The 21,640-nt window shown below is 42.9% G+C and overlaps 1 long non-coding RNA gene across 2 annotated transcripts in view; it reads right to left on the bottom strand.

The window, feature by feature from the left end:
• Positions 1 to 6,974: 6,974 nt before the first annotated feature.
• LOC126100975 (uncharacterized) overlaps positions 6,975 to 21,640 on the bottom strand; it is a 51,172-nt gene continuing 36,506 nt past the window's right edge. Inside the window, exons 1-3 of one of the 2 annotated variants that reach the window (XR_007522240.1) lie at positions 14,975 to 15,113; positions 8,336 to 8,437; positions 6,975 to 7,136 (exon numbers count right to left, since the gene is read on the bottom strand). This is a non-coding gene — a long non-coding RNA (uncharacterized LOC126100975). Of the gene's footprint in view, positions 7,137 to 8,335; positions 8,438 to 14,974; positions 15,114 to 21,640 lie in introns of those variants that run through there. The other variant, XR_007522239.1, reaches the window with a different exon arrangement.

Below are 21,640 nucleotides of genomic sequence, written 5' to 3'. Positions count from 1 at the left end.
GGACACTCCACACGGCAGCGCACGCCGTGCTGGACACCATACGGCTCTGAGCACCGCGCAAAGATTTCTGTATTTATTCTCACCAATAAACTCTCAAATTAAATTCAGTTCTGAATATTGTGTATTTTTGGAACTCCCGTAACTAGGTACCATGACAAAGAAGCACGTAATATAACATATATAAGAAGGGTAGGTGGACGGATCCTCAAAATTCCAGCCCAATATCGGTTTATTGCAGGATTCTCGAACATATTCTCAGTTCGAATATAATGAATTTCCTTGAGACAGAGAAGTTGTCCATGCATCAGGACGGCTTTAGAAAGCATCGCTCCTGCGAAACGCAACTCGCCCTTTTTTCACGTGATATCATGCGAACCATGGATGAAGCGTATCAGACGGATGCCATATTCCTTGACTTCCGGAAAGCGTTTGACTCGGTGCCCCACTGCAGACTGCTAACTAAGGTAAGAGCATATGGGATTGGTTCCCAAGTATGTGAGTGGCTCGAAGACTTCTTAAGTAATAGAACCCAGTACGTTGTCCTCGATGGTGAGTGTTCATCGGAGGTGAGGGTATCATCTGGAGTGCCGCAGGGAAGTGTGGTAGGTCCGCTGTTGTTTTCTATCTACATAAATGATGTTTTGGATAGGGTGGATAGCAATGTGCGGCTGTTTGCTGATGATGCTGTGGTGTACGGGAAGGTGTCGTGGTTGAGCGACTGTAGGAGGATACAAGATGACTTGGACAGGATTTCTGATTGGTGTAAAGAATGGCAGCTAACTTTAAATATAGATAAATGTAAATTAATGCAGATGGATAGGAAAAAGAATCCTGTAATGTTTATGTTTGAATACTCCATTAGTAGTGTAGCGCTTGACACAGTCACGTCGATTAAATATTTGGGCATAACATTGCAGAACGATATGAAGTGGGACAAGCATGTAATGGCAGTTGTGGGGAAGGCGGATAGTCGTCTTCGGTTCATTGGTAGAATTTTGGGAAGATGTGGTTCATCTGTAAAGGAGACCGCTTATAAAACACTAATACGACCTATTCTTGAGTACTGCTCGAGCGTTTGGGATCCCTATCGGGTCGGATTGAGGGAGGACGTAGAAGCAATTCAGAGGCGGGCTGCTAGATTTGTTACTGGTAGGTTTGTTCATCACGCGAGTGTTACGGAAATGCTTCAGGAACTCGGGTGGGAGTCTCTAGAGAACCAGCATTTGAGGCTGACTGCAGTACAATTTTACTGCCGCCAACTTACATTTCGCGGAAAGACCACAAAGATAAGATAAGAGAGATTAGGGCTCGTACAGAGGCATATAGGCAGTCGTTTTTCCCTCGTTCTGTTTGGGAGTGGAACAGGGAGAGAAGATCCTAGCTGTGGTACGAGGTACCCTCCGCTTCGTACCGTATTGAGGATTGCGGAGTATGTGTATAGATGCAGATGTAGATTTCAGAATGAACTGTTGCTTGACATATTCTGAAAGAAGGAACAACACGCAATCCCACATCGCATTGTTCACGGCACTTACGCGATTGCTTCCCTCTTTTGTTTTTGATGCACGTTACGCGTCTCCCTACTAGTCCGTGTCGGTTTGCTGACGTTTCAGCGTTCCTTGGAAACTGCCGTTCCGCAATGCGCGTTCCCCACCCGATTAACGACCTCCAGATGCTTTCCTTTCTTGCTTCTATGTCTCTAACTACCGCAGGGGGCTCCCTTCTTGGCAGTATGTGGGTGGCAACCACACCGGCCCTTAAGCCGTCGGCACACGGACCGTGCTGTCGAACGTCAACGTTGAGCGTGCCAAGTTCACCGTGCTGCTGAACGCTCAGGAACGATGCGACTTGTGCATACGGTACGTGGGCCCCAACGTGGTTTCGTCATTCCCACATTTTAGTAAAACCCTAGCGTCAGTCTTACTTGATCACTGTTCCTACCCAGTAGCAGAATCTTTGCAACATGTGAATTACGAAGCGTAAAAGTAGCAAAATATCTTTATACAAGTAGCGCAAGCTGTCCTGTAGATTAAGCCAATCGGACAGTCACCCCTCAAAAATAGGTGAACTTATATTTACATAACATCAAATATTGTAGTATATACTTATATTAAACTAATAATAAAGTATCAGAACCTAATAAAAACGCGAATGTTAGGGAAACATTTTGGAAGTGTTACGACGCGAACCACCGCCCCATCAAAAACTCATTAATGGACAGAGACGCTACTCACTACGCTAAACGAGCAATAGCCCTGCACTGCGTCATATTATCTTAGCCATTGGTAAAAACGTTAGTCGTAGGTAATTATGTTACTAATTGAAATTTAATTATAACAAATTGTACCAAGAACAATGCATTTTGGGTGGATCTTCAGTGTGTCGCTGCCTTCAAATAGCCTACTCTCATAATACGCAAGTTACAATAATTCTTTGGCTTCGAATATGATGTTTGTCATTAGTTTATTGGATCGAATCACACAACTAACAACGGGTTTTCCAGTGATTCTCAATTTGCTGGTGGTCAGAAACGGCATATATACATATAAGCTTGAAATGAATGCCAATATGGCGCCTCACAACTCTGTACTGAAGGGAGATGGCGTGCGTGTGACGTAGGTGGCGTTGTTCCATCTCATTGGTCAACGCTCAGACGCACGCTCAGAATATCTGACATGCCAGATATTGCTCTGCACGTTCGGAAGGACTCCCGAACGTGCTATTCCACGCTATGACGTCAGAAACTCGGCACGCTCAAAGCTCAACGTTCGGATGCACGGTCCGTGTGCCGACGGCTTTAGCTAAGTCTGGCATTGCTTCCACTTACTTGTGTCAAACTTCTGCTTTCTTCTTTCCTGTCGGCCTCTCTTGGTCAACTCTTGCTGCTTCGACCCCGACAGTATTAGGTTGCGAGGCTCGAGGGTGTCTTTCATTTTCATTTTCTTTTCTGGCTGTAACCGAATGACTCCCGGTATAAGGAGACCAACCTTACCAAGAGCCAACGGCCAGTAAGGGTCGGATGAGCGGGTAAGGAAGGGGCACCCCCTTGTCCCAGGGGTGAGCAATTGTCCCTAAAGGTGGAGGAACCATTAACATGGTCAACGGCAGGAGGATGCAGAAGGCAACGGGAAACTACTGCATTAACGATCCCATACAGGATTCCCAAATAGAAATATGGGTACGTCCAATTCAAAATTTTCCGGAGTTTCAATTCCCACATTCGGATCTCGGATTTCCGGGGGGTGGTGGGGGAAGGGGGGGGGGATGTCTTGCGAAAGGCTGCAAGAAGTAAAGGAATGAAAGAACACTTCCTGGCAGATTAAAACTATGTGCCGGACCGAGACTCGAACTAGGGACCTTTGCCTTTTGCGGGCAAGTGATCTAAAATGAAAAGTGAAAATTTCATTCTGGAATAAAAGAACAGATGAAAATTGGAACATGGAAGGTCAGAACCCTATTAAAAGCTGGGAAACTAGAAGAGGTTAAGATGCTAATGGAAAAATCCCAGCTGGACATACTAGGAGTCCGTGAAACTAGATGGGGGCGGCAACGGTGATTTTATGTCAGGGGATTTCAGGATCATTCGCAGTGGTAGTGCTCGAACAGGAAGAAATGGTGTCACTATAATTTTGAGAGGAAAATGGAAGAACAGTGTGTTGAACACATACCACTGCAGTGATAGGATAATGATGATTAAAATTAAAGCACAACCCACGGATTTGTGTGCAATTTACTTACCAACAACAAATAGCAAGGATAAGAAAGTAGAAGTAGTATATGAGCAAATTGATGACTTAATGAAACTGGTTAAAGAAGCCGACAATCTTACCATAATTGGTGCTTTCAATGCATCGATTGGTGAAGATAACAAAGGATTATAGAATGCCATGTTCGGGCTAGGAAAAATGAATGCTAGAGGACAAAGGCTGCTAGATTTCTGTGAACAGTATGAGATGACAGTCACCAAAACGTGTTTTGAAATGCCGAAGAGAAGAAGATATACATGAAAAAGTCTAGCAGATGGCACAAGGTATCAGATAGATTATATCCTATTCAAGAAGAAATTTATTAATCAAATAAAGTCTATCCACTCATACCCTGCATAAGACGTAGACAGTGACCATGTTCTGCTGATAACAGACTATAGTAACAGATTTAGGAACTAACCAACACAGATGGTTTGTAGAAAAACTTAAGGAAAAGCAAGTAGCTGCGGACATGAAAGAATTGACCAATAACGTGATAGGTAACAGGGAAGGATGGGAAGGATTCAAAGAGACCGTAGAAGTAGCTGCTAAAAGACTGGTAGGATTAAGGAAACTAGAACCGAGGAAACCATGGATGACCAAGGAAATACTAGACCTTACTGAAGAACAAAACAGGTTGAAGAAAAAAGATTTCGATAAGTACAAAAGTGTAAAAAATGCAATTACACAGAAATGTAGATTTGAAAAAGAAAAGTGGATGCACGACAAACATAAGGAAATTCAACAAGATCTAAGTAGAGGTCAAATTGATAGAGCCTACTCTAAAAGTAGATCAATGCAGATAAATCCAAGAACAAAAACAAATATGGTCAAGAATAAAAACGGTGACATACTTTTCGAATTAGAGGATGTATGCGAAAGATTAGAAAGACGAATTGGAGTTAATAGGAAAACCTGGAAAACTTACTTGAGCTTTATAGATTTACAAAAAGCATTTGACATGGTTAATTGGAAATTGTTATTCCGAAAAATGTAGGAAATAAATCTTGATTGGAGGGACAGAAGATTAACCTGGAACCTGTATGAAAGGCAGGAAGCAGAGACAGAAGTGAATGGTGTGAAGGAGAAAGCAAAAATAAGGACGGGAGTAAGGCAAGGATGCCAATTGTCACCATATTTGTTCAACTTATTTATTGAAAAAACCACTGAAAAACTGAAAAGAATAACCAAAGGAATTAAAATTAACGGGGAACGAATACACTGTATCCGTTTGGCAGATGATATAGTAGTACTTGATGACTCAGTAAAGGAAATGGAGTTTAAGTTGCTAAAATTTGCCAAAATTCTAAGAGAATATAATCTAAAAAAAAAATAAGAATAAAACAAAAACTATGGTAGTAGGGAAGACAAAAGAAAATGGTAAACTTAATATAAAACTAGAAAATGAGGTTCTAGAGCAGGTTGAGAACTTCTGTTATTTGGGGAGCACAACCACTGATGACAATAAATGTATCACAGATATAAAGAGAAGAATAGCCTTGGCAAAGCAAGCCTTCCAAAATAAAAGGAATTTACTAACGGACAATTATATAAGCACAGAAAGTAGGAAAAAGTTTGCCAAAACTTTTGTCTGGAGTGTCTTAACATACGGATGTGTAGCCTGGACTCTGGGAAAGGCAGAGAAAAAGAGACTGCAAGCAATGGAAATGTGGATGTGGAGAAGGATGACGGAAACAAGCGGGGTAGACAGAAAAAGTAATGAACAGGTCTTAAGAGAAGTGAATGCGAACAGAACGCTGCTAAATCACATAGGAAGGAGAAAATCAAAAATGAAAGGCAGGAAGCAGAGATAGATAGCTACTGAGACACAACCAGTTCCTAAAGAATGTATTTAAAGGAAAAGTTTTAGGGAAAAAACCAAGAAGCAGGTCAAGTGAAACGTATTTTAATAACATCAAAGAAGATATGGGGATAAAATCGTATGAAGAATTGAAGAGGATGACAAGGGAGAGAGGGACGTGGCTAAATCGACAAGTCATAGCCTTTAGTTTATGATGATGATGATGATGTCTCTAAGTCTCTCGAATGAAGCTGAGATGAAATTCGGTGACAGAATTATTCTTTCCGGAATGCGGCTTATAAATGACATGGGTATTTAGCACGCAAATGTCCAAGTGGTAAAAAAAGAGCTTTTTGTACCATTTAAGTGGTAGTGTACACATTCCGCTGAGCAAAGTAGCGTGTCGTATTTATCCACTGAACCCGTAGACTCGTAATCCACATCAAATTTTGCTTTAAATTTTTCGGTATTAGTTCTGCTGCCCTTATCTACGACTGATTTCACTGCAACTGCTTGATTGTGTGTCTTTACGTATTACACCAACCACTTTTGAATACCATCCACAAGCGATGTGGCCATCATATGGCTGGATTAACAGGGGACATCGAGTGTGTATTTAGGGTAGTAGTGTAACTTGTTTCGTTGACTAGAGAATGTAACAGAATTTTTTCTCCCAAAGCACAGTGTTAATATACAGCTTAATGTTATTCATTCTTATGGCAGCTAAATTTAATAGAGTAAGTGACAAGGCTGGTGCTTTAAGAAAAATCTGCTGCCGCTGCACTTATATCACACACGTTCTGTCTATATGTTATTGGTAGCTTAATATTACTACATCACAATGGTATATTTAAATGAAAATGAGTCTTATTTATAGTACATCACTGCTTGTGATACATATAAATTAAGAAAACGTCAGTCAGTCAGTTTTATAAAATGTTAGTTTATTTCATTAATTAATTTTCTAACCCATTCAGCCTCATCTTCAGATAGTGTATATGGAAATCACATGTTTATTTCTATTGTGTGATGCTGGGTACGCTGTGGAAACAAACACGTAAGTACCAAGAGTACCATTGAAAAATGAGACTGGAAAAGTTAGTAAACTAATTAATTAATGGAATAAATGAACATTTCAAAAAACTGGATGATTGCAGGTTTCTGTATTTATATTCAGTACATAGTCACATGATCTGCAACATTTGTAACGGATAAGCTTGATTTTTCAGGAAACTTTACAAAGAACAGTTGTTATGTAGCCAACAGTAATTTCTATCCCTACGCCAAGCACTTCACGTGAGTTCGCAGACTATAGGTGTAGACGTGGAAGATGGAAGGCTCTACGAGCGGAATTAGAGAAAGAGGATGGAGGTTTTAGCTAATAGCAGCATTTTGTGGAGGTTTTTTACAAATGACTTTGAGCAAAATTGAGTATTTCAAGCTTTATTCGTAGCCATTTTGAGTACGTTCGCTGCACATACATTCAAATTTCAACATTTATGAAGCAGCAGAACACTTTTCCGGGTCGAGTCTTCAGCAGCAGCCGACCTGGCCACGGGATACAGGTCACGCGAATGTAAGACCACCACCTGGAACATGGAAGTGTTAGATTCAGACTGCATATCAGTGATACAATCATTACATAGTTTTCTAGTTTCGTCAGTTTATTACTGGTGTTTCTCGTCGCTATTTCCCATAGTTTACTATAAAATTTGACAATTGTTAAGCGATATATATTTGGTCTTATATATCAGAAATATAAATGAAAGAACTTCGTCACACAATACGAATGTGAAACATATAATAATCAAATTTAGTTAAGCACTGTACACTTAAGCGAAACTCTTAGACGCAAATCTTGTGTGTGCTACAATTCTAATTTTAATTCTCTTTCTAAGAGCTGTGTCATTATGTCAGTTTAACGTAAATTGTCTGGTTAGATGTCAGACAGGTCCTGGTGACATTAATCATGTAAGGATAAATAAGATAAATGCTAGGGTGGAATGACTATTGAAGTAAAATCGGAAATATTTAGCCTGCACGAAAGGATTTACGTATTAATTTTTCCCACTTGCTGTTGTCGGGTCGAGAGACAGAGATGTTGGTTGAAAATCAGGTTCAAAAATGGCTATGAGCACTATGGGACTTAACATCTATGGTCATCAGTCCCCTAGAACTTAGAACTCCTTAAACCTAACTAACCTAAGGACAGCACACAACACCCAGCCATCACGAGGCAGAGAAAATCCCTGACCCCGCCGGGAATCGAACCCGGGAACCCGGGCGTGGGAAGCGAGAACGCTACCACACGACCACGAGATGAAAATCAGGCCTTCTAAACTCTATTATGTAGCTATGTGTGTATTGCAGAATACTTAACGTTGCTTCTCTGACTAAGAAACGTCCGACCTCATGAACAACACACTTTAGTTGCAGTATCGAGAATAGGGTACAAACGTTTGCACAGACGGAACAAAATGGAGACTTAATGCTGAATAAGAAAGAGTTTGCAATGCAGCCCTTGAGTGGTGTTATACATTAAATGAATTCATAATTGCGAATGAGGACTACCATCAGCTGTAGAATGGAATGACGACAATGAAAACTTGTATCCGGCCGGAACTAGAAGCCGGATTTTCAGCTTATCGCAAACGGTCGCCCCACCATTTGGCCATCCGTGCACCACCCTCTGCCAGACCCAAACTTCCATACGTCGAAAGAAGCTTCGCATCGTAATCGGACTAACACAGGCACCGCAGTATCGTATCGAGTCGTGTTGGGTACTCACCGCTGGAGGGCGGGCAGTACTTGAGAGTGCAGGTCCAGGCGCCGCCACTGGAGCACGTGCACCAGTTGCAGCCGTCGTACTTGCGGGAGCCCGGCGTGCAGGCTGCAACAGCACACACAGCGTGCTATCACACTTCGCCGCCACTTGGCACCTCACACACACACACACACACACACACACACAGCAACTCATGTAGCCTAATACACGGCTCGCGTACTATACGTGCCGTAATGTTGATGGAGCAGTTCCCCGGCACTCGCTACACGAACTATTCTAACGTGTCAGTCCACTTACATGAGATAATTATAGAAACTTCCCAATAACTACACTACTGGCCATTAAAATTTTTACACCAAAAGGAAATGCAGATGATAAACGGGTATTCATTGGACAAATATATTATACTAGAACTGACCTGTGATTACATTTTCATGCATACACCCTGAGAAATCAGTACCCAGAGTAACCACCTTTGGCCGTAATAAAGGCCTTGATAAACCTGGGCATTGAGTCAAACAGAGCTTGGATGGCGTGTACAGGTACAGCTGCCCATGCAGCTTCAACGCAATACCACAGCTCATCAAGAGTAGTGACTGGCGTATTGTGACGAGCCAATTGCTCGGCCACCATTGACCAGACGTTTTCAGTTGGTGAGAGAGCTGGAGAATGTGCTTGCCAGGGCAGCTGTCGAACATTTTCTGTATCCAGAGCGGCCCGTACAGGACCTGCAACATGCGGTCGTGCATTATCCTGCCGAAATGTCAGGTTTTGCAGGGATCGAATGAAGCGTAGAGCCACGCGTCATAACACTTCTGAAATGTAACGTCCCCTGTTCAAAGTGCCGTCAATGGGAACAAGAGGTGACCGAGACGTGTAACCAATAGCACCCTATACCACCAATGGCATGCCATACCATCACGCCGGGTGATACGCCAGTATGGCGGTGACGAATACACGCTTCCAATGTGCGTTCATCGCGATGTCGCCAAATACGGATGCGACCATCATGATGCTGTAAACAGAACCTGAATTCATCCGAAAAAGTGACGTTTCGCCATTCGTGCACCCAGGTTCGTCGTTGAGTACACCATCGCAGGCGCTCCTGTCTGTGATGCAGCGTCAGAGGTAACCGCAGCCATGGTCTCCGAGCTGATAGTCCATGCTGCTGCAAACGACGTCGAACTGTTAGTGCAGATGGTGGTTGTCTTGCAAACGTCCGCAACTGTTGACTCAGGGATCGAGACGTGTCTGCACGATCCGTTACAGCCATGTGGACAAGATGCCTGTCATCTTGACAGCTAGTGATTCGAGGCCGTTGGGATTCAGCACGGCGTTCCGTATTACCATCCTGAACTCACCGATTCCATATTCTGCTAACAGTCATTGGATCTCGACCAACGCGAGCTGCAATGTCGCGATACGATAAACCGCAATCGCGATAGGCTACAATCCGACCTTTATCAAAGTCCGAAACGTGATGGTACACATTTCTCCTCCTTACAGAAGGCATCACAACAACGTTTCACCAGGCAACGCCGGTCAGCTGCTGTTTGTGTATGAGAAATCGGTTGGAAACTTTCCTCATGTCAGCACGTTGTAGGTGTCGCCACCGGCGCCAACCATGTGTGAATGCTCTGGAAAGCTAATCATCTGCATATCACAGTATCTTCTTCTGTCGCATAAATTTCGCGTCTGTAGCACGTTATCTTCGTGGTATAGCAATTGTAATGGCCAGTAGTGTATGTAAACTTACTTGGAATAGCAGCGATCGCAATAGGCTATGATAAAATATTACGTAAACACTTTTGTTCACTTACGAGTAAAGGTGCTTTTATGTGGTCGGGATGATCCACCCGTGGTCTACGGTAGCATGAGTGAGTGCTCGGGGTAGAAATGGTGCTAGAGAGAGTGTAGGCTTTCGCCCCTATGACGGAAAGGTAAACGGGGGGTGAAAACCGGGATTAAAATTCAAGGTGAAAGGGTATAAATGGTAAGATTCGCTGAGGACATTGCTATCCTCAGAGAAAGTGAAGAAAAATTACAAGACCTGTTGAATGGAACGAACAGTCTAATGAATAGAGAAGATGGGTTGATAGCAAAACTAAGAGAGATGAAAGTAATATGAAAAGGAAGAAATGATAACAGCGAGAAACTTAACATCAAAATTGCTGATCGCGAAAGAATTCTGCTACATATGCGGTAAATTAACCCGCGTTGGACGCAGCAAGGAGGACATAAAAAGTAGAGTATCACTCGCGTTCCCGGCCAAAAGAAGTAACTAGTATCAAACATAGATCTTAATCTGAGGAAGAAATGTCTGAGAATGTATGTTTGGAGCAGAGCGTTGTATGGTAATAAAACATCTTCTTTGACAGAACTGGAACAGAAGGAGATCGAAGCATTTGAGATGTGGTGCCACAGAAGAATGTTGAAAAATAGGTGGATTGATAAGGAATGACAAGATCCTATGCAGAACCGGTGATGAAAAAAATATGTGAAAAAACGCTGGAAAAAAGGAGGGACATGACGATAGGACATTTGTTAAGACGTCAGGGAATAACTTCCAATGTACTAGAGGTGGCTATGGATGGTAAATTGTAGAGGGAGCCAGAAACTGGAAGATATCCAGTAAATAATTGAGGATGTAGGCTGCAGCTGCTGCTTTGAGATGAAAATGTTGGCACAAAAGAGCAATACGTTGTGGGCCACTTCAAACGAGTCACAATACTGACACTGTTTCATGTAATGTTTTATAGCAATAACTAGACTTCACACAAGATCTTTTGTTTTCGACAGTCCATTTTCCGTATCATACATCAGATTTTAAACTGGAAATGGAATAAGTTGCCTTGGATCGCTAGTAGATTGTCAACAAAATAATACCGGGTAGCCCCATTTCTTTTTACTCTAGAAACGTAGTGCCGAAGTGACCTTGCGTCTAATGGTTCAAATGGCTCTGAGCACTATGGGACTTAACAGCTGAGGTCATCAGTCCCCTAGAACTTAGAACTACTTAAACCTAACTAAGCTAAGGACATCACACACGTCCATGCCCGAGGTAGGATTCGAACCTGCGAGCGTACCAGCAGCGCGGTTCCAGACTGAAGCGCCTAGAACCGCTCGGCCACTCCGGCCGGCTGACCTTGAGTCTGCTGTAGCAGTATGCAATGTAGCTAACCAAGGTAGCGTAATTCGTTCACTTGCTGGGGTTGACAAAAAACAATTGTACACGCAAGGAAAAGGCGTGATCCTCTACTGAGGGTTTGTGTGAGTAGAATGTGCAAAAGTGAAGAAAAGGTAGAAATACGACTGATCTGTGGAGAGTGTAGTTTCGCCGAATGTACGATGAGTGTCCAATAACTAATAAAACACAATTTTTTAAATGCAGGTTGGTTTTCTTCAGCATTCCAATAAACAATATTACTCCCCTCTTTTATGGTTACAAAACGCCATCTTTCAACACAATCTCCGTTCAGTGCTACGAGCATACGCCACCTTGCTATGAAGGCCTGTGAGCTCACACGGTTCTACTCTACTGGTCGACGTCGAAAGCACTGTCTTGCCGCATCAGTAACCTGTGAAGAGCATCCCTCATTGGGCCGAACAGATGGACGTCAGAAGATGCGAAATTCGGGCTGTATGGTCGAAGACTACAAACAGTCCAGCGAAGTTTTGCGAGCCTTTCTCGGATGCGCAAACATGTGTGAGGCCTTGCGTTGTCATGGAGAAGGAGAAGTTCGTCTGCATTTCTGTGGCGACGAACACGCTGAAGTCGTTTCTTCAGTTTCCTGGTGGAAGCACGACACATTTCAGATTTGAGCGTTGCACCGTGAGGAAGGACAGAAAACAGAATTACCCCTTCACAGTCCCAGAAGACTGTCGCCCCGACTTTACCAGCTGAGGGAGCGGCTTTGAACTCTTTCTTCGGAGGGGAGGTTGTGTGGTTCTACTCCATGGATTACCATTTTGTTTCCATTTTCAAGGGATGAAAACGCCTGTGACGATTCTCTCCTTGTGTCTTCTAACGCACAAGAAATTCCACCCATATGGTCTTTGTGTTGTTCTATTAAGCGGCTCGGAACTCATCGGGCACACCCCTTCGTGTAACCCAACTGGAGCCAGCACTACCAACATAGAAGTCCCAGTTGAGAGGAGAGCTATTTGATTATGATCCGTCGATCATCTCGAATGCGAGTGTTCGCACCTTCTAATATTGCAGCAGTCACAACCGGATGCAACCGGCCACGGTGCGGTCGATCTGGCAGGTTTGGGCGACCTTGTTGCCATTATGACAGACACCTCACCCAACGACTCATCGCGGTTTTTATCACTGCCAGGACTCCATAGACATACTGAAAGCGCCTGTGAACTGCTACGATGCTCTGGTTTTCCACCAAAAGAAAATTAGAGACAGTTCTCTGCTTGGAACGTACCTCCGATACAGACGCCATTTTGAGGCTACTGATAGCGCCACCACCTAACGGAACTTCATAGTAGCTGAATCGTAAGTATTCCGATATCCCACATTCTGCATTTCTTCAACCGATACTGTCCGAATAAGAAATGTGTTCCACTGATTACTGAAAGTCTCTCGTAAGTTAGCAAAACATTACTGCAGTTACTGTACTGTTAACCTTCACTGTCCAAAGGTCAGTAGCCCTTCCACTTACTTTTCGTTGCTGCACGCTGTACTCAGACAAACTTTCAACTGATGGCGGTTGACCGAATCACCAGTGAGCATTTTTCTTGTACTTCTATTTATTTACTCTGAGCTCCAGCAAGTGTATGAGCATCGTTATCCCCAGGTGCCATCACTGTGAGCTGGCACAGGACATTCAAAGTCAGCTTTGTGTTAGTTTGTGACCTTCTACAGAAACAGTTCCTTAGAGAATAAGCTGCAAGAAAGATTTCGTGAGCGAATGGCCAGACCTGCTTGCGTGGGAGGTACAACCATATAGGGGTGGAGATAAAAGATCTTTTGGATAGGGTGGATAGCAATGTGCGGCTGTTTGCTGATGATGCTGTGGTGTACGGGAAGGTGTCGTCGTTGAGTGACTGTAGGAGGATACAAGATGACTTGGACAGGATTTGTGTTTGGTGTAAAGAATGGCAGCTAACAATAACTATAGATAAATGTAAATTAATGCAGATGAATAGGAAAAAGAATCCTGTAATGTTTGAATACTCCATTAGTAGTGTAGCGCTTCACACAGTCACGTCGATTAAATATTTAGGCATAATATTGCAGAGCGATGTGAAGTGGGATAAGCATGTAATGGCAGTTGTGGGGAAGGCGGATGGTCGTCTTCGGTTCATTGGTAGAATTTTAGGAAGATGTGGTTCATCTGTAAAGGAGACCGCTTATAAAACACTAATAGGACCTATTCTTGAGTACTGCTCGAGCGTTTCGGATCCCTACCAGGTCGGATTGAGGGAGGACATAGAAGCAATTCAGGGGCGGGCAGCTAGATTTGTTACTGGTAGGTTTGATCATCATGCAAGTGTTACGGAAATGCTTCAGGAACTCGGGTGGGAGTCTCTAGGGGAAAGGAGGCGTTCTTTTCGTGAATCGCTACGGAGGAAATTTAGAGAACCAGCATTTGAGGCTGACTGCAGTACAATTTTACTGCCGCCAACTTACATTTCGCGAAAAGACCACAAAGATAAGATAAGAGAGATTAGGGCTCGTACAGAGGCATATAGGCAGTCATTTTCCCCCCGTTCTGTTAGGGAGTGGAACAGGGAGAGAAGGTGCTAGTTGTGGTACGAGGTACCCTCCGCCACGCACCATATGGTGGATTGCGAAGTATTTATGTACATGTAGATGTAGATCTTTGACACTGTAGGTTTTAGTTATTGAAAATAGATGACACAAGATTTAAGTAGGAATGTTTTGTGTGTTAGCTAAGCACTCAAGAGAGCAGGGAGGTGGAGCACCGTCGTGTGGCATCTGCATTACTCTCCATACCACACAAAGGCAAGTCTTCCAGCAAGGGAGGAAGGGCAGCTGCAGATAACCTCGCTTGTGAGAGGCTTTGTGGGAGGATTGCTTGTTCCACGCGGTGGTCGACAGTAGCTCCGCCCACTCATTGAAGGTAAACCTGTCGTGTTAGTTCGCTGCCAGCGGATTCTCCGCAGCCCAAAGGTGTTTGTGGAGGGACTGACGAAGTCACTCCTTGTAAACACTGCCTCGTCTGCTAATAGGGCGGTTGACAGAAATCCCAGACCCATGATGGCCCGGGCGGTAAACCAGCTAAAAATCGTCCCACCAGATGCAAGTGTAAATCCAATAATGCCTGCACACGTCGTAAGTCATACAGACAGTGGCAGCTGCCCCACACCGTCGTCTGGCTAATCCCACGCAGGCGGGCCACCTGTCTGAAGCTGATGCAGCGGTCATTTCCAAAAATCTTTTACCTCCACCTTCAAGTGGCCGTACCTTGGAACGCATTTCCGCCCATGTACTGTCCTTATCGCCTGTATTTGTCCCTTATCCTACCATTCGTTCAGTTTGTCCATATTTAGCAAACTCTACCTTATATATGGTATTGAAAAACGTTTTGTAACAACTCACTTCTCTAGCTAAATACCGAATCCCAAAGCCCAGTTGACTGAGAGCTCTGTTCGAACACCACTCACCTAAAGACTGCTCGCAGACCAGGGCAGCAATCAGCAGCACCAGGAAGAGGGCCAGTAGTTTCGCCATGTCGCGCTGTGCGAATGATACTTCAGCGGTCCCCTGTCGCCGTCTTATATACGCGGGACTGTGACCCAGCACACTACATATTGCACGCAGGGAAATACACAAAACAAGTGCATGGGGCATGTGTGCTTCCCCGCAGGCGTGGAGAATGCAGATGCAGCAATTTGTCACGCGCGGCACAGTTTCCTCGTGTTATCACGCAGGCTGAACGTCAACAAGAGCAAAATGCCATTCAGATCGCATCACGACATCCTTCTCTAAGGCGTTCTCGTGTGCCAGTTCTACACGCGATCAAACGCTTGCTATACCTGCATATAAACAGGCATAGTGTGAACACTAAGGCCGAAACTGCGGACGCCCTAAGCTCCCGATTTCGATGAGTGTCGGAGTACTAATCAGGGGCCACCAGAAAGTAAAAGCTGTTGAAGATTTTGAGTTACTACATTTCCGTTTTAGAAATACTACAGAGTTCGGACGTCGTTGCTTAGGATCATTTTGTTGGCTCTGCTCTGTCATTTAAAGAACAAAACAGGAGGTTGCTGCGTATCAGACGGTGACTACATTCAGTATTTCGTAGCCGATTAAAAACAGTTTCTTTTTTGGAGGATGTAATGGAGAAATCAAAACGTAATTTTGTGAGTATGTACATATACTAGTGGCCATTAAAATTGCTACACAAAGAAGAAATGCAGATGATAAACGGGTATTCAAAGGACAAATATACTATACTAGAACTGACATGTGATTACATTTTCACGCAATTTGGGCGCATAGGTCCTGAGAAATCAGTACCCAGAACAACCATCTCTGGCCGTGATACGCGTGCGCATTGAGTCAAACAGAGCTTGAATGGCGTGCACAGGTACAGCTGCCCATGCAGCTTCAACACAATACCATAGTTCATCAAGAGTAGTGATTGGCGTATTGTGACGAGCCAGTTGCTCGGCCACCATTGACGAGACGTTTTCAGTTGGTGAGAGATCTGGAGAATGTGCTGGCCAGGGCAGCAGTCGAACATTTTCGGTATCCAAAAAGGCCCGGTCGTGCATTATCCTGCTGAAATGTAGGGTTTCGCAGGGATCGAATGAAGGGTAGAGCCACGGGTCGTAACACATCTGAAATGTAACGTCCACTGTTCAAAGTGCCGTCATTGCGAACAAGAGCTGACCGAGACGTGTAACCAATGGCACCCTATACCACCATGCCAGGTGATACGCCAGTATGGCGATGAGGAATATACGCTTCCAATGTGTGTTCACAGCGATGTAGCCAAACACGGATGCGACCATCATGATGCTGTAAACAGAACCTGGATTCATCCGAAAAAATGACGTTTTTCCATTCGTGCACCCAGGTTCGTCGTTGAGTACACCATCACAAGCGCTCCTGTCTGTGTTGCAGCGTCAAGGGTAACCGCAGCCATGGGCACCGAGCTGATAGTCCATGCTGCTGCAAACGTCGTCGAACTGTTCGTGCAGAGGGTTGTTGTCTTGCAAACATCCCCATCTATTGACTCAGGGATCGGGACGTGGCTGCACGATCCGTTACAGCCATGTGGGCAATATGCCTGTCATCTCGACTGCTAGTGATACGAGGCAGTTGGGATCCAGCACGGCGTTCCGTATCACACTCCCGAACCCACCGATTCCATATTCTGCTAACAGTCATTGGATCTCGACCAACGCGAGCAGCAATGTCGCGATACGATAAGCTGCAATCGCGATAGGGTACAATCCGACCTTTATCAAAGTCGGAATCGTGATGGTACGCATTTCTCCTCCTTACACGAGGCATCACAACAACGCTTCACCAGGCAACGCCGGTTAACTGCTGTTTGTGTATGAGAAATCGGTTGGAAACTTTCCTCATGTCAGCACGTTGTAGGTGTCGCCACCGGCGCCAACCTCGTGTGAATGCTCTGAAAAGCTAATCATTTGCATATCACAGCATTTTCTTCCTGTCGGTTAAATTTCGCATCTGTAGCACGTCATCTTCGTGTTGTAGCAATTTTAATGGCCAGTAGTGTATATATACAGGTTGTCCTATTTATCTTTACCACCCTAAATAACTGTCTGTTCAGATGCAAATTACAAAACGTTTCAAGCAAATGTTCTTTAGCCGCCAGGGTGACATCAATCAGCATGATTGCCTTCGTTGTAGCTTTGTTTTTTACAAAGATATGAACAGCGGTATGATTTTTTAAAATTCACCCTGTATTTTTTATTCGTCCTTTCCTAAAGACCTATTCAAAAACGTATCACAGTTTACCACTCACTGAATCACAACCCTTATTAATTACTTAACACGGCATTGACGTTGCGGTCCCAGCGCTTAGTGCAGGTACTCGGGGTAATGGAACACATCCACGTACTGACGTTGACAGAGAGCAAGTGTAAACATAAGTAGAATGCACATCCGTCATTCTGTCAACCATCGTCAGTTGGAGAGTTGTATGAATAGAATGTACACCAACGAAAACCAGGTAGAATGTAACTTAGCAGAACAGTAATGGCAACAGACAGATGTTTTCTCGTCTTGATGCGATGCTTCAGGATACGGGAAGTTTCAATCCACGACAACGCAATCGTCGTAACACTCGCACAGACGAAGCTGCCGAAGATACTGTTCTCGCTTCCGTTGCTATGAATCCACATGTGGGCACACGACAGCTTGAACACAAGATTGGAATTCCTAAAACTAGTGTACATCGCATTCTCACACATCACACGCACCGGATCTATCCTTACCATGTACACCTACATCAAGAACTGCGCGGAATGATTTCCAGAATGGTGTACAATTCTGTCAGTGGGCACAGCAGCAAATCCTAGCCAACCCGAACTTCTTCTCCGATGTTCTATTTACCGACGAATGTTCCTTCTCAAACAAAGGACAGGTAAATACAAGGAACATGCATTTCTTGCCAGTGACAATCCATCATGGATTAGACAGGTGGAACATCAGCGTCAATGGAGAGTTAACGTCTGGTGTGGGATGCTTGGTACTACAATTATTGGCCCTTATTTCATCAATGGTAGTCTAAACGGCACAGCGAATGCCAACTTCCTCAGAAGAATTCTTCGTCCTCTTCTGGATGAAGTGCCACTAAGAGTCAGAATGTTTATGTTGTATCAACACGATGGATGTCCAGCACATAATGCCTTTCGTGCACGTCGTGTTCTCTGAACCGAAGGTATCCTGCCAGAACGATTGGTCGAGGAGGAACAGTTACTTGGCATGCTAGGTCTCTTGGTTTAAATCATCTAGACTCTTTTCTTTGCGGATGCATTAAAAATGTTGTCTATAGCGATATTCCAACAACTCCAGAGGACATGCAGAAACGTATCGTGCTTACTTTTAATTCTCTTCAACAGGCAACCACTGGAAGCCGTAAATAATTCTTTCATTCAACGTGTGCACCAGTGTATCGGTGTCCAGGGTCACCACTCAGAGCACCTTTGAATGTTCTACTCCTGGGCAATGCTACAGGAGAGTCAAAGTCAATTTTGTGTAACGTTTTTACTTGGTTTTCATTTGTTTTCTGACAACTCCAGCAGGTGGACGAGTGATTCCGGGCTCAAAGTGAATGTTGTGTTATGTAATTAATAACGTTGTATTTCTGTGAATGGTACACTGTGTCACATTTTTGAATAGGTCTTTAGGAGAGGAAATGAATTACAGAATAAAAAATTCAGGGGGCCATTAAAAATGTCATACCGGTGTGCATATGTTTGTAAAAAAAAAGCTACAACGAAGGCAATCATGCTGACTGATGTCACCCTGACGGCCGAAGAACATTTGCTTGAAACATTTTATAATTTGCATCTGGACAGACAGTTATTTAGGGTGGTCAAGATAAATGGGACACCGTATATAGTGAGTAGTAATATGTACACACACACACACACACACACACAGATATATATATATATATATATATATATATATATATATATATATATATATATAATTAGCAGACATATATATACATCTGCTATTTGCGTTCAAAATTGGTGAAGCCCTCTCTTTATTGGTCTTCCTAAAGATCTTTCACCTCTTGATTTATATTATACTATCATTTTATTGCATTGCACACACAGATTATGTGCTCTGTTGTGTCTGTTACGTTTTGCATATTCAGTTCTGCTCAAATGTCGCCTTTTCCCTTTTTATCCACTAAATTATATCCGGCCACGTATCTAAATATGTTCATTTCAGATGATTCTGTTCTCTTTTCATCTGCTTGCCTAAGCTTCTAGCTATCGCATCCATTGAGCAGTGTTGGTATAGCTATAACCTTATAGAACTTTATCACAGTATCACTCTGGGCTTTCTTCCCCAGCGTTCTGCGTATAGTTCCACCGTAATAGTTGAGTAGGTCTAACTCATCTCGTATTTCATTATTTACGCCATATGTGATTCCACACCCGAAGTACTGAAATGTATTAAATTGCTCAGCGATCTGCTTATTAATTTCGATCTTAAGTCGCATAAGATAATGTCCTACACAATGCCAGAAAGTAGTGTGTTAACGTCACCATTTTTAGCTTAAATATGTTTTATTGTGTATACCCAAGCTTTTGTTACATCATCGATACAGTGATTCAGCTGCCCCTCCCTACGGGTTATATGCGACCCGCATAGCCTTCAAATACGATACGCAACATTTTCATATTCTCTCGTTCGCTAGGTGCAAACTATTAGCCCTATAAAAAAGTAAACAGAACTATCTTGTAGGAAATTTAAGGTAGTTAAATTTTGTACTGGGGATATTTTTTCGTTAGAGACCGCAGTTTACGAATTATTGAAGAAAAATCAATGAAAGTAACCTTCAAACGCGTATTTCTTGAATAACACGTAAATTATTTCCTACAAAAACGTTCTGTTTATTTTTTATGTGGGATAAATAGTTTGCGCGTAGCGGTCGAAAGAATATGGAAATTTCACGTGTGCTTTTTGAAGGCGTTGCTGGTTGCAAAAGCTCAGGTAGCTGAACCATCTTCTATATTAAAAAGTTTAGTTGAAAGGGAACATCCTCATCTAACTTCTGACTTTATTTCCGCCATGTTATACACACTGCCCATTTCTCTTATTTGCATTTTGTTATTCATATATAAATCTTATACAGTTATTATAACATGAGATGGGATCTCTCTGTTTCTTACCATTTTCCATAATTTTTATTTCGATTTACTTTAGAAATCCCATTTCGTAGTCAATGGAGGCAAGAAAAGTTGGTAAACTTAATTTTTTGTGTTAGCAGAAGAGCCAACACCGTGTTACGAGCGGAGGCCGAAATGCACGCGTTTTAGCTCAAGCAGGCTAGCATGAGGAGGGAAGAACTATACTGACGTGAGGTCTGGAACATGACAAGGAGTGAGAATTCAGAAAGCGGACGAAATTAGTTTGATACTTAACTTGACGGTACATGATTCACAATATTATCTGTTCAGAATACATTCTTGAAGATAGTTTGTAACACTACCGCCCTGTCGGACGTGCGTTAGCTCAATAAAGCCTGTACTGTAATAAGTTCACGGGCTTCACCTTGTAAACAAGGATTTAGTACATAAGTTGACCGCGTGTACCTAATGGAAGCAATTCGGACTTATATTCAGTCAGTAACTACAGTGATGTGTCAAGCAAATGTGAAGTATAATTACGCGTTCGCATGAACAAGAAGTACACACAGTAGATATTGCCAATGATTAATAATACGGTCGCCAGCCTAATTAGGCATTGAGTGAGTTTTTCCTTGTACAAGTGTGTGCATGTACAAGCTTAATGACACGTAGTAATGTTGCGTTTTATAGCAAAATTTAGAACCAGAAAGAATCTACTGAACTAAGGTTTTCTTCTTTTGTACTAATTTGTACGAGCTAAAATTACACAACACCACACAGCAATGATTACTACGAGCTGCACTTTGTATATTGATCAGACTGAAATCGGGCATAGATTACCCTAGAATCAGCAATTTTGAAAACACACATACAAAGTCACTATTAAAATTGGAAAAAACACTAATACACTTAGGTTTAATATAGAAATTAATTTTACTATTCAATTCTGATCAGTACACTTCAAAATGTGCGAGAATAGGCAAGAGAAGGGGGGGGGGGGGCTGAAACTGTTACGGTCGTTATGCTGAAACTAGTAAGTCCTGAAGGTACATTAATACTCAAAATTATCAATCTATGGATTACTATTCTTTTGTCACGCTTCTGGAGTAATTGACTAACATTCTTTCAATCTCAAATGAATTAAATATCATTGCTAGCTCAGTTCATAATTTATCTTTCAATTTAATCACACTGTAGTTCTTTACTAACATTTACATTGGCACTCCTAACTCTCAAACTGCTCTATAGCTTAAATTGGTCTGCAGATAATTTAGTACTAACAGTAAACTTTCAATTCAGGATACTCGGGTTGCACAATATGTGGTAAGGACCCTGTCTAGGTCAATGATAAGGATAAGTGATGACTAAGGCAATTCTGGTAAAAGTCACGTTATTATTGAACAGTCAGAACAGTTTCAACACTGGTCCACACAGATACACTTCTAAAGATGAAATAAATGTTTGACCTGTGCACGTCGT

Source organism: Schistocerca cancellata, chromosome 9 (genome assembly GCF_023864275.1).
Source record: "Schistocerca cancellata isolate TAMUIC-IGC-003103 chromosome 9, iqSchCanc2.1, whole genome shotgun sequence".
Classification (NCBI taxonomy): Eukaryota; Metazoa; Arthropoda; class Insecta; order Orthoptera; family Acrididae; genus Schistocerca; species Schistocerca cancellata.
This window is presented reverse-complemented; position numbering and strand designations above follow the sequence as displayed.